The sequence below is a fragment of the Diachasma alloeum genome, unplaced genomic scaffold, assembly GCF_001412515.2.
Source record: "Diachasma alloeum isolate Michigan unplaced genomic scaffold, Dall2.0 Dall_scaffold_00326, whole genome shotgun sequence".
In the NCBI taxonomy this organism is placed as follows: Eukaryota; Metazoa; Arthropoda; class Insecta; order Hymenoptera; family Braconidae; genus Diachasma; species Diachasma alloeum.
Genome location: NW_021680465.1, coordinates 619,337 through 631,794, shown reverse-complemented (window position 1 = coordinate 631,794; position 12,458 = coordinate 619,337). Strand labels below are relative to the sequence as shown.

Genomic DNA, 12,458 nt, shown 5'->3' with positions numbered 1-12,458 from the left:
GGAATTTGTTTATTCACTTTTGTTCGTTCAGAATTTTAGGCGAAAATTCATATTTCGTACATTTTTACTTATTTTAAATTAATTCAATAGTGACATTAATTATGGATTTATCACACAGAGCAGTGATTTTAGACAATAATGTCCCAAAACTTCTTTTTCTAACTGATAAAATCTCCAATAAAAAATTGCCTTGACATTTTTTTCTAAAAATAGTCATTACGAAAACAATATGTCATGAACACGTCATTTTCTTCGTAATGACTAGTTTTCGAAGAAAATGACGTATAAACTTTGGAAAATGGAATTATTCACTGCTCCAATCAATTGAATATCAATTTTCCACTTCCACAAAAAACTAAAAGATTCAATAGAATTATTTTCTTGATTTCTTGATGATTTATGAATTTTCTTTCAGGTTCTTCACGAAAATTTATACTCCCTCCATTACCACTCATTTTAAATCAGTTGGATGGGGCAATTAATTAAATACGAATTTATCCCAGAGAGATGTGATTTTGGAAATAATATCCCATAACGTTTTTTTCAAAAACAACTCATTACGAAAAAAATAACACATTAACCATCTGGAAAATCGAACTACTCTCCGTTACCACTCCACTCAATTGAATATTCATTTTCCATTTCTATAAAAGACTCGTCCATGCACATTATGAAATAGACCTTCCTGATCATACATGCGACAAAACGGTAAAATAACCCGTTACCAGAGATTAGATGATTCCCCTTGATGGGCGTTAATTGACGTTCACTTTCAAATTCTTTCATGGCGAAGGAAAAATTCTTGACTACTTCTTCTCACCTTTTTTTATGAACATAATTTATGTAATTCTTTATCAATAAATCTGATTGTTGCGTCACATATTCATATTCATTTTCAAATGAAGAAAAAAATATTGAAAAAAGATATTAAAAAAATAACGCAGGGAGGTACATATGGATTATTGAAACGCGATTCTTCGCAAATATATTCTCATCTGCACTGGATCCGTCATTCCATCTCCCTCATATTATTTAATCACCACTATTCCATTTCCCCGAGACACGAATGCACGTAAAAATTAATCGATTTACTCTCTCCAATTAACATATCCGAGATAAATAAAAATACTCCCCAAATATAATTCATGAATTTTCCCGCAGGACTTATCTCCGTAATTAAATAAAATATGGTGAAATAATTTAACGAGATAAACACGTTCAGTGTAACGGAAATAATCTGTTTTCCACAATTTTTTTTTCACTCCCCCTGTATTTCCAAGGATTGCACCGTAATTATTCCATTAGTAAAAAATTTCCTATTTGAATCTCCACACCGGGATGAAAACAGAAATGAAGGCAAAAGAAGTTCGAAGCAAAAAGCATTATGCAGTTCGGAGTGAAATTGTTTGAAAAAAAAAAAAGATTTCAGTTCGCTTCTGGGACGGAAAAAAAAGGAGAAACTGAACACATGATAATGGAATTCTTGAACGAAATTTTCCGAAGTTTCTTCCTTTTTTTTCCCCGCCGTATTGCTATAAATTCATGAGGTGGAGAGAAATCTAAACTGCAGCCTCGAACTTACAGTGTAACAGGGGGGCAGGGCCAACAATTTTTATTAAAACTTCTTGTCCGCCATATCGTGAACTGCTGGCGCGTTAAAATCACGTAGTTAAAAGTTTTATCACCATATGGGTTTACAATAAGCGTGAGTTTCTGTCATTCGCATTATCTCGTTTTAGTTTTTCTTGAGTAGTTAGTTTTTAATGTCAGAGACACGTACTTCAGTTGAGAATAGTTACTCGACGTGTTTGTGGTTACTGGTGAATTTTCAATTAATTGAAAATTTAGCGGAATTTGGAGAATGGAATAAATTGGAGAATGGAATTTCATTGAGTTGTCATTGAAATTTGACATTTCATGATGTATTCTCCCCTAATTTCAATCCAGAGACATTCTCCTAATAATTAGTACTAAACTATTCAGAAAATTTGGATTTCTACGTAATTTTTTTGGCAATTTTCTGGCATTTGGAGGACTTTTAACAATGGAAATTCACAATTTGATAAATAAATCAATGGAAACTTTAAATTCTAGTTCAGCATTTCATGAAATTCAACAGAAATCAGGAAATCAGCGCGAATTTCTGTCATTCGCATTTTCACGTTCTAATTTTTCTTGAATTTAATAAAAAAAGGTTCTCTTTACTAGTCAGTTTTTAACGTCAGAGACACGTCCTTCAATTGAGGATAGCCACCCGACGTGTTTGCGTTTACTAGTGCCACTGATGTGTCCCTCGAAGCGCCAACATTTTCATTTAATTCGATATGTACGTGAGACAAGAGGTTGGAGACATTGCCGTGCGTTTATCGAAAGTGAAACCTCAAAGGTCACACCCAAAAGTTGAATACAATCACGTGCATTCGTATAGGTTTGTCGCTTTTGTCCCTCGCGAGACCTTGAGGACTTTCCCTTGCAGTTATGGGTGGAGTGGCTCAATTTTTTTTTGAGGGAGTGCAGCGTGATTAATATTTGGATCGAGGTTTTTTGCGTGCGTCGAGGTTTTAGTGGATAGTCGTTGGTCATTGGCGGTGTTAAGTGATGTCACGTCGTTTGGATAGAGTCATTCGACGATACGTGATTGAAAATTAAAATTGAAACCGGGAATTTCAATTAAATTATTCTATGAAAATTGATAGAAATCAGGAAAGTTAAGGTAAATACACTCCTCAATTTTCAATTGGTTCAGAATTCAGAGGAATTAAGGACTAAATGTTCACATTTTGATTGAAATTTCGAGTAAATTGGCTAGTGGAATTTCATTGAATTGTCGGTAAAAAGAATTCCATGTTTTTTTTCTCCTATTTTAATTCAAAGTTACTAACCCGAAAATTATTACTAAATATTTCATGAAATTTCTACTTTTACGTATACTTTTTCGAAATTTTCATCAAGGAGCTACTGCTCTGGAATTTCAATGAATTTGGTCACGGAAAATTCACAATTTGATCAGAAAATAAATGGAAACTCTAAATTTCCGTTCAATCACTTCATTAAATTTAACAGAAATGCGGAAAATTTACACAAAAATATTCAAGAAACAATGAAAACTGTAAATTTCAGTTCAATTATTTCATAAAAATTCCTGAAACTGAAGAAAACTCAGATAAGTATATTCCTGAATATTAAATTAATCAAAAGTTCAAGTAAGTTGAAAAATTCCATGGATTTTCCCCCAAAAAAAGGACTTTTTCAATTTTCCCCCCTAAACCAAATATAAAATCTCATTCCTGAAACTGACAACAAAACAATCCCTGAAATTTCCTATTTTTCCTCACCAGTATATCCTAAGTCACTGTCTCACCGAGCAATGTACCCCGCAAATGATTAAAATCAAGAAATTGCATTCAACCCACAGCACAATCTCCCGCAAGCCCTCTCTTTATTGTCACGTCTCTTTCACCAGTGGCCACAATGAAAACAATAAATTTTTCGTTCGGAGAAGAAAGGAAGTAATAAAGAAAGTAAAAATGAAATCCGCAAACGTAACGCGTGAATTAACCACAGAATCCTTAATCCCCGCGGTAAAACCCTTCACAAAAAATTGGAGACGAGAGAAAAAATCGAAAAAAAAAAAATTATTCCGACGCGAGAATTAAGGTGGATTAAGCATTAATGTTTGATCCAAGTTTCCAAGGTGTTATTTTTTTTATTGCAATCTGAGGAAAGAACAATAGTAGTATTTAATGGAAATACGTTAATCGTTGCGAGAAAATCCAAGGAAACGAACTGAACTGATGGTACACTTGGATAAGCCTGTTCATTAATTAAGAGTCCGCGCCTGTGCGAATGGTTTCCGTTCGGTTCATCAGGATTAACAATTCGAATCAGCTGGCCCCGTGCAACCACTCGCAGAAATAGCATTAGGCCATTGTAACCACCTTCAAGGATACAGACACCGACAATTTGCGGTCATCCTCTTTTACCGCGTCAACTTTTAACACAAGATTGCCATGACACCCACAGAAGGCGCGTCAAGAGCTGTTGATAATTGTGACTCATACGGGTACTGCATAATTCATTGATTTTTTAGCGAGATTATTCCCCGTGGAATTTCATAAATTCATTATTTTTCTTTATCGGCACTTGATTGTGTGCACTGACGTTGAAAATATTGAAGAAAAATTGCATAATGGCTCATTGTCATTGAGCAATGAGCACGGGGAAATTATGGACAGCAGATGGCTTCAGTCGCTGAGTGATAATTAAATGTCTTTGATAATTATTTTGAAAAAATGATGATATCTTTTTTGGAGATGATTCCCCAGTTGTAAAGTGTTAGAATTTTCTATCAAGCGAAAGTTTCACTGGAATTTGAAGGCATTTTGTCATTGAAAATTCACAATTTGATGGAAATATTTACGGGAACTGTAAACTTTAGTTCAATTATTGTATGAAAATTAAGAAATAGTGAGAGAAATCAATTCTCAATTAATTTCATAGTCAAATAAGTTGGAATTCCATGAAATTTTTAGTGAAATTTAAAATTTCAGGGGTTTCTCCTCTTAAATCGGATAAAAATTGCACAATCCAGGTAATTATCATTGAGCAATGAGCACAGGAAAATGATGGACAGCGAGATGAATTCAGTAGCCGAGTGATAATTACACGTTTTCGATAATTATTTGTCTGTCTCGAAAACTACCGGCTTTCGGAGAAAATGACAATATACTGTTTATCCATAATTTTCCAGCTGACAACGTTAAAATTCCAGTGAAGTTTCTGCAAATTTCAAGGAATTTCGCAATTGAAAATTCCCAATTGAATGTGAAAGTCAATGAAAACAGTAAAAATGACTACAAATGATGAAAATTTAGATACATATATGCTTTAGTTGTCAGCCAATTGAAAATTTCGAGTGATTTGGTGCTGAATATTCATGTTTTAATTGAACTCTCAAGCAATTTGGAAATTCTCGTTCTCCTGCTGTGAAATTTGCAATTCAATAGAATTTCCACTGAACTGTGAAACTCCATATTTTTATAATTGTTCTAACAATATCTTTTTTGCAACTAATTCCCCAGCTAACGACATCCTGAAATCAACAACAATATCATCAATTCGTCATGTTTTCCATAGAAATTCCTTGGAATTTTATCTCAATGAGGAAATAAATCGGCAAAAAAAAGGCCATTCGATACTCGGAGCAGCAATGAATAACGAATTGTTCCCCAGTCCGTGAAGAATTCCTCCACAACACCACAATGTTTTTGTGTCACTCCTCAGCTCACCACATAATAAAACTGAATTAATAACTATACCTCTCCCGCAATCCCAGCCAACTAAACTCAACTTGTGCCAATCGTGGCCAGTTGATACCTCATTTACCCGCAATTACGTTGTCACGGCTATCAGACCCTATTGCGTCCTGCCGTCTTTTTCACCGTGCAAAAACCTTTTCATCATTTTTATAAAATGCTTTTTCAATTCTTCAGTATTCACCGAGATGCTTTGAAGTTGCGGAAACATCTGACCTTTCGCCTCTTCAACTTTAAACCGAGGTCTTCTCCCCACGGACCATGTTTTTTTCATCCTTCTTATTTCTCCCCCGGTCTCTCTCCTGTTTCTATCGTTTCTTTTTTTTTCTCTCTCTCTCTCTCTCTCCATTTCTTCAAACCAGCGGCTTTGAAGCACCTAACCCGCTGACGCGCTTTCACAGTATGCAACCGTCTGACCTACGTGTATGTTGGCTCTCTGTGTGCCAATTTTAACCTTCGACAGATGCATTAGTGATTTACGATCGTGAGTACTGTATACATCGCCATGCCAGAGGCTTTCCGGGCTTTCGTAAACACCGACTGGGAATTCTTCTCTCCTCCTCCACCCCCTCCCTCCACCCCGCCCCTCTGGAATCCACTACTCTCTCTTTTTATTATTTATTGTCACTCTCATGATTCAATTGATCGCTCCGGTGATTTTTCAACGGTCACGTCGGCTAATCACTCCGATCATCAACGCTTTTCCGTGGCTGTTTTTACGGATGTCATCCGTCTAAACTGGTTTCAATTTTCAACAAGTGCAGGAGCACCCGTTGACAATTATTCATTTTTTAATGAAAAGGTTGGCTTGAATGATTTATTCACTCCCCCTCAGCCCCAAATGCTCTACTCTATTGTTATTACTTATTATCGCAAGTGCAGGACCACCCGTTAATAATTATTCATTTTGCAAACGAAAATGTTATCTTGAATGATTTAATTGAAACTATTGCAGAATAGAAGAGTTCATTTATTCTCATTGAGCAATGAGCACAGGAAAATTATGGACTGCAAAATGATTCAGTAGCTGAGTGGTAATTAAATGTCTTCGATAGTTACATAGAGAACCTGATGATATTTCACTTTTCGTAAATGTTTATCAAGCGACAATTGCGATGAAATTTCAAGAGATTTCGTTATTTCAAATTCACATTCTCTTTAATTATTCAAAAAATTTACAATTTAATGTGAAAATCGATGGAAAATCTCTCTCTCCCCCAAATGCTCGCATCTCTTTCCATTATTTATTCACTCATGACTCGACTGATCGTTCCGGTGATTTTTCAATGGTGTCACGTCGGCTAATCACTCCGATCATCAACGCTTTTCCACATTTCTTTTCGAATGTCATCCATCTAAACTGGATTCAATTTTCAACGACTAGTGCAGGAGCACCCGTTAACAACGATTCACTCTTAAACGAAAAAGTAATCATGAATGATTTAATGGATGATTGATAGGGGAGTGGCCCTATATTGTTGGGGAACCTAATGGTAATGCGGGGAGAGCCTAAATCACCTGGAAATAACTGCCTTGGGGGAAGTGGTTGGAGGGAAAATTTTTGCTTGAGAGAATTACGCACTGGGGAGTTTTTTTTTCTGGTGTCAGTGGGTCTTGGGGGATGTCGAGGCTTCTGTTGATTTTTGGAGCTATTGAGCTCTTGGGATATTGTGGGATTAATTAACAAGTGCAGAGGGGGACGGATCTCGTTAGAGTACCTTTCGATTTCAGCGAATATTCTATCTTTCACGGTTTTTTCTTGTTCACTAATTTTTTCTTAGTCGATAAGAAAAAAATGTCATTCAATGCAATTTCATTTATTTTTTATTTTTTTATTTATCAATTTCACATTCTGTCACGGATTAGGAGAAAACTGTTCTGTTTGCGAAAATGAAGATTTATCACGTTTCGTGTAAAGCGTAATTGTTCACGAATTTGATAAGACTGAAGCATTCATTGTTTTGAAAAACCTCTCGGAACTTAATGCGATGGATTAAAAACTATAAAGAGAAATGAACGCGATAAGTTTATTTTTGAAGTTTAACAGAAATTCCCGGTTTTAGGACTTTTTCTTATTAAAAATCGTTCTCGGAGCAGACTTTAACGTTGGAGTTACATCCTGTTGGTCTTGAAATGTCTGCTACACAGAAGATCAGAAGAGAATTTGTTTTTTTTTGAAAAATAAAGATTCGTCGTTTCGTGTAAAGAAGAGCATAATTCTTCAAGAATCCGATAAAACTGAAGCTTTCTGTTGACTTGAAAGTCTATTGACCTCTTGGAATTTTTTGCAAAATTTTCTACTTGCGAAAATTAAGATTCACGAGGTTCCCTGTAAAAAGAAGCATAACTGCTCACGAATTTGATGCAATTGCAGGTTGTCAAGGATTCCGTTAGAGAAAACACGAGAAATCAACATCAAAAATCCATTTTGCCCCAGCCATTTCTAAAATATTCCAAATACAAAATTCATCAATCGAAAACTCTCACCAATTTCGAAAAATTGGGGCGAAACAGGAAGTTTTCTCGAGCATTTCTACCTCCACTGATAGAATGATTCATTCATTCCAAAGGAGAATCGTAAATTATTAACGAATAATAGAGTTGAACATGGCCAAATGGATATTCGTTAATAATTAACAAATGTCTCACTTGAACGTGAAAGTCGAATTAGCCAAGTCTCCCTCAAATATGCATTTGTTAACTATTAACGAATGCACATTTGGTGAGACCGACTAGACCCTAGCCTCCAACCACTCGCTAAATCCACTCGTTAACTAATCCTTTCTATCAGCATAAATCCCAACTAAAATCCACAACTTCAAAAATCACCACTCAACTTTCCCCCCCAAGTTTCTAAAAAATTTCTACCAGAACAATAAAAAAAAAACCAGCATTTCCAATTTAATAGCCAATATTTTAAATTCCAGCCTTTCATCTCAATGTGACAAGCGTAGGATTACCCACAAATAGAACTCGTTGTGGATAAAATAAAAAATCTTAAAACTGGACACATTTAAAATGGAAATCGATTGAATATCGTAAACCGAAGAAAGTCAATTTCATCTTTGGTATTTGCATCCGGTCTTGGCTACGCGTGTTTGAGATGAGGCCAGTGAATGTGTGTTAGTGCTCACTTGTACAGTGTAAAGAGTGGGCAATATGGGTGAGGGTATAACGTGATTAAACGATGGGAGGAGAGACCCAAGACTGGACGATAAGGGGGGGGGGAGGAGAGGAGAGGAGAGGAAAACCGTCGCCTTCAGTAGCACCACAGCATGCTGGGGCCATCATTGTAGATCTCTTCTGGTCTGCGTTTCTGTTCTACTGAGAAATCGTCTGATGGCCTTCCCCCCGCTGAATGCATTCAGAATAAAGACGAAATGCTGAATCGAACGGGTACAAGAGAGACGAAGTGGCCCGAAGAAACGAAAAGTAGGGGTTGCCGGAGAGAGGGGAGTGAGACGAGACAGAAGGGATTCGTCGTCTCCAACTTGGTCTTTCGTACCTCATCCACTCATTCCTCCTCTCTCATACTTCTGCCCTCGCCGCCCTCTCCTCCCCCTCCTCCTCATCGTCTCTCTCAAACACACAACGTGCCTTTTTCCCTCTCTCGATACCCGAGTCTCACAGCAACAACTGCCGGTAGAGAGACGCCTCACGGGCACACACAATCCAGAGGAGATGTAAACTTGTCCGAAGTTGCGCCTGTGCGCCGCGTGTTCCGTCTGAACTCCGGGAGAGAGAGATCACCGGAGGAGAGAAGAGAAAAAAAAATTTTTTTTTTCTTTTTCTACTTCTTCTTCAAGAATAGAAACAAAAAGAGATAACACTGTACAGAACAGAACAATTCTTATTATCATCGTTGAACTGTAGTGCAAGTGAATGGTGATGTAGTTTCAGTGTTGGAAAAAGTTTTCAAAAAAAAAAGTAAAGGAGAAGTTGTGGAGTAAAAGGGGGCGGATGAGAGGAATTTATTCGGTTAGACTCGGGATCTTGAGATCGTTGGGGATCGATCTCAGTCGAATGCGCTCGTGTCACGCACATGGATCTGTCTACTGACGGACGTGGGGACAAGACGTCTGGCCAGTGTCCCGGACGTAAGTCTTGATGACACATTTTTGAGGGGAATTCTTCGTTAGGGGGTGGGGCGGGGAGAGGGGGTGGGGGAGGGCGGGAGGGATGATTAATTGTGGAGTGTTGTGGGACTGGGACTTCCGTATGGGAATGTTTCCTTGATCATAGGTGCGATTGCATCGCTTTCGCGGGGAGCGAACGCGTGTGGGCGATTGCAATTGGGTTTTATGTTCTGTTGAAAATTAGGGGGATTTTTAAATTAGATTTTTTTATGCAATCGAGGAGGAACGATGTGCGTGCCGTCCGGCCGGTTTTGCCAGGCTCTCGACTCTCACCTCTCGCTTGGTAACCGACTCGCTGTATTTTGACGCTATAATGCTTGGTGAATATGGTTTCAGGGGGTTTTTCCGGGGTTTGAGTGCGGAAAACGAAACGGAGGGGAACGACAGAGTGCGGAGATGATGGGGGTAATTGGGTTTCAGGGGTCCATTGTTTGAGAATTTTTGGGCGATTTTTTCGGGTACTTTTTTGGAATTTGTATTGTGTTATTCTGCGGAAATTACAGGGAAAATCGATGAACACTGCTAATTTCAGGGCTATTATTACAGGAAAATTCATAGAACTTGGGAAAGTTTGGCGGTAGTTGGGACTGAATGTTCGTGATTCGATTGAAAATTCGGGTCATTTGATCAATAATTTGGCATTTCATTGAATTTTCGGTGAAATCAGAAATTTCATTTTTTGTTTCGTTCAATGGAATTTACTAAATTGCATTGGATTTAATTTAATTCACTGAATTAAAATAAATCAAATTAAGGTAGACGATACCATTTCTGATTAAAGATAAATAAAAATAAGAAAGATTAATCGATTCGCCATGAAACATTTTTCAACGTAAAGTACCGATATTTATTTACAATCAACTATCAAAATTTCACTTTCAAATATTAAATAATTGAGGGAACCCCAGGTACCTACACGGCTATAGCTCATGTCACAACAAAACATTGAAATTGGCAATTTCGTGCACTCATGAGGTTTCAGCATTTTTTTTTTTTGCGAATTTTGGGGATATCATCCCCATGATTCCGACTGAGGATCAGCGTAGGAATCCCATTCTTTCCGCGGTTGATAATAAATCCGTCGATATAAATTTGAAAAAACTGACAGAAGCTCGAAAAATGCGATCAACTGAGCAGGCACTTCTCGTCATAAATCATCGTTTACCTCAAATTGAATGTCATTTTCCTGAAAATTAGGATACGGTTCAAACTTTTAGGCATTTAATCCTTGAAAATTCACAATTTACTAGAAAAATGAATGCAAATTTTAAATTAATTCAAGTTCTAAACTAATTTAAATTCTGGAATTGATTATGAAACGAAATTAATTCAATGAAAATAAATGGAATTAATTACGAAAATAAATTAAATTCAGCGGCATTTTGGTATTAAATATTTGTTTTGCAAAAATGTGGAATTTCCTTGAATTTTCGGTGAAACGTGAAATTTCATAATTTTTTTCTCCCCAGATCGAATTCAATGTGCCTTCCCTGAGAAAAAACATCAAACGGTCTTTGAAATTTCAAAAAATTTCCACCAGTGTAGTCAACTGCCCATGAAATTTCAATTTTCTCAACCAGTATTGTTAAATATATTCCTGAGTTGGTTCTAAAAAAACCTTGTGGGAGATGTCAGCAACAAAAAACGCCGCTAAAGAGTTGTTGTTTCTCATAATTTATGAGCTTCTCACAGATTTCGAGATTTTATTACCTCAAAATCACGGTAATTGACATTGGCATTTCGATTGCCTTGTATCCGGCAGGGAGAATAAAAACAACTGCGTCACTTCAAATGGTTTTCGGTGATTCATAAATTCGATAAACTTGTCCTTGTATTTACCATGAATTAATCAACCGTGATTTATCCTCGGCTTTCCAGATATTTTCTTATCAACCTTTATAGATAAAGTTGTAGCTTAAATTTCCGGTTTACTTACTCTAAATTTATGGATGTGAAATGGAAACATTCACTGCACGCAGAAATGGAAATTCTGGTTTTACAACCGCATGCGATCGAAGGTTGGGTAAAGAAGACCTGTTCTGCCCCGGTTGGATCCCTCGTATTATAAATGATTCGCCTCGTAATTTAATAGACTGATTATGGGTTTAAAATGCCTCAGCGGGAAAATGAAGGTTTCTCCTTTGATGTGAGCTGCATTTAATCCCGGAATGATTGAATATTCAGTGAAATATGACACTTATCCTGCGGCCCATCCCTTAAACCCAAAAAAATCCCCCTCTTCGAAGGGATTAATTCAAGATTCCGGATCTCTCGTGGAAAAACACTTCATCTGAGTTATGAAAACGGTTCTTAAAATACAAAATAAGCTGACGCAATACCAGAGCACATGCTGAAGAATTTGAATTTTTTCTTCAACATTTTTAACGAGTGGGATTTTTTTTATTTCACGACATCTCCAAGTCGAAAAATCATTTTTTCCATTCATTTTCTCATTCAAAATTACAAATGTAAAGACTTGAGGTAATAATAAATAAATGAATTAATTAATTAATTAATTCCTAGAACACATTAATTAACCAAAATAAATATTTTACCAAAAACTCCGGAGTCAGACCGCGTCATTCCTCCCCTCAAAAAAACCCTTGATTAAACTCGCTCTTTTTCGCCACGTTCATTAGCAAATTTCATTCCCATTACGAATCCTCAAAAAAAAAACAACAATTTAATCAACTCAATTTGTACATTTCCCCCCTAATTACTAACAAAATTAAGGTGCAACGATGCTACAGTATCACTCCAGCCACTTCCCACTGTTGTACTTTCTCAACTTATGAATATTTTCAGCCGTACATATCTCCCGGCAATGTTGCTGTTGCAAATCCTTCATCACTTTTAACCAAAGACATTAAAATTGCCTTTGGGTAGAAGACGCAACTTGATTAGCTGGTGTGCGCGAAAAAGCTGGGCAATGTTGCCGCAACTGGAGCAATTAAGTGGCAATCCATTTGAAAAACGGGGGAACGGGGGCGCGGGAGGGAGGGGGGGG

General features: G+C 36.9%; 2 protein-coding genes across 4 annotated transcripts in view; one reads left to right on the top strand and one right to left on the bottom strand.

The window, feature by feature from the left end:
* LOC107040255 (pleckstrin homology domain-containing family M member 2) overlaps positions 1-12,458 on the bottom strand; it is a 40,185-nt gene that overhangs the window by 19,697 nt on the left and 8,030 nt on the right. The gene's annotated exons all lie outside the window — the stretch shown is intronic.
* Positions 8,965-12,458, top strand: part of LOC107040257 — an 8,736-nt gene continuing 5,242 nt past the window's right edge. For both annotated transcript variants that reach the window (XM_015260268.1, XM_015260267.1), the window contains exon 1: positions 8,965-9,412. The gene's annotated coding sequence lies outside the window, so the exon portion shown is untranslated. The remainder of the gene's footprint in view (positions 9,413-12,458) is intronic.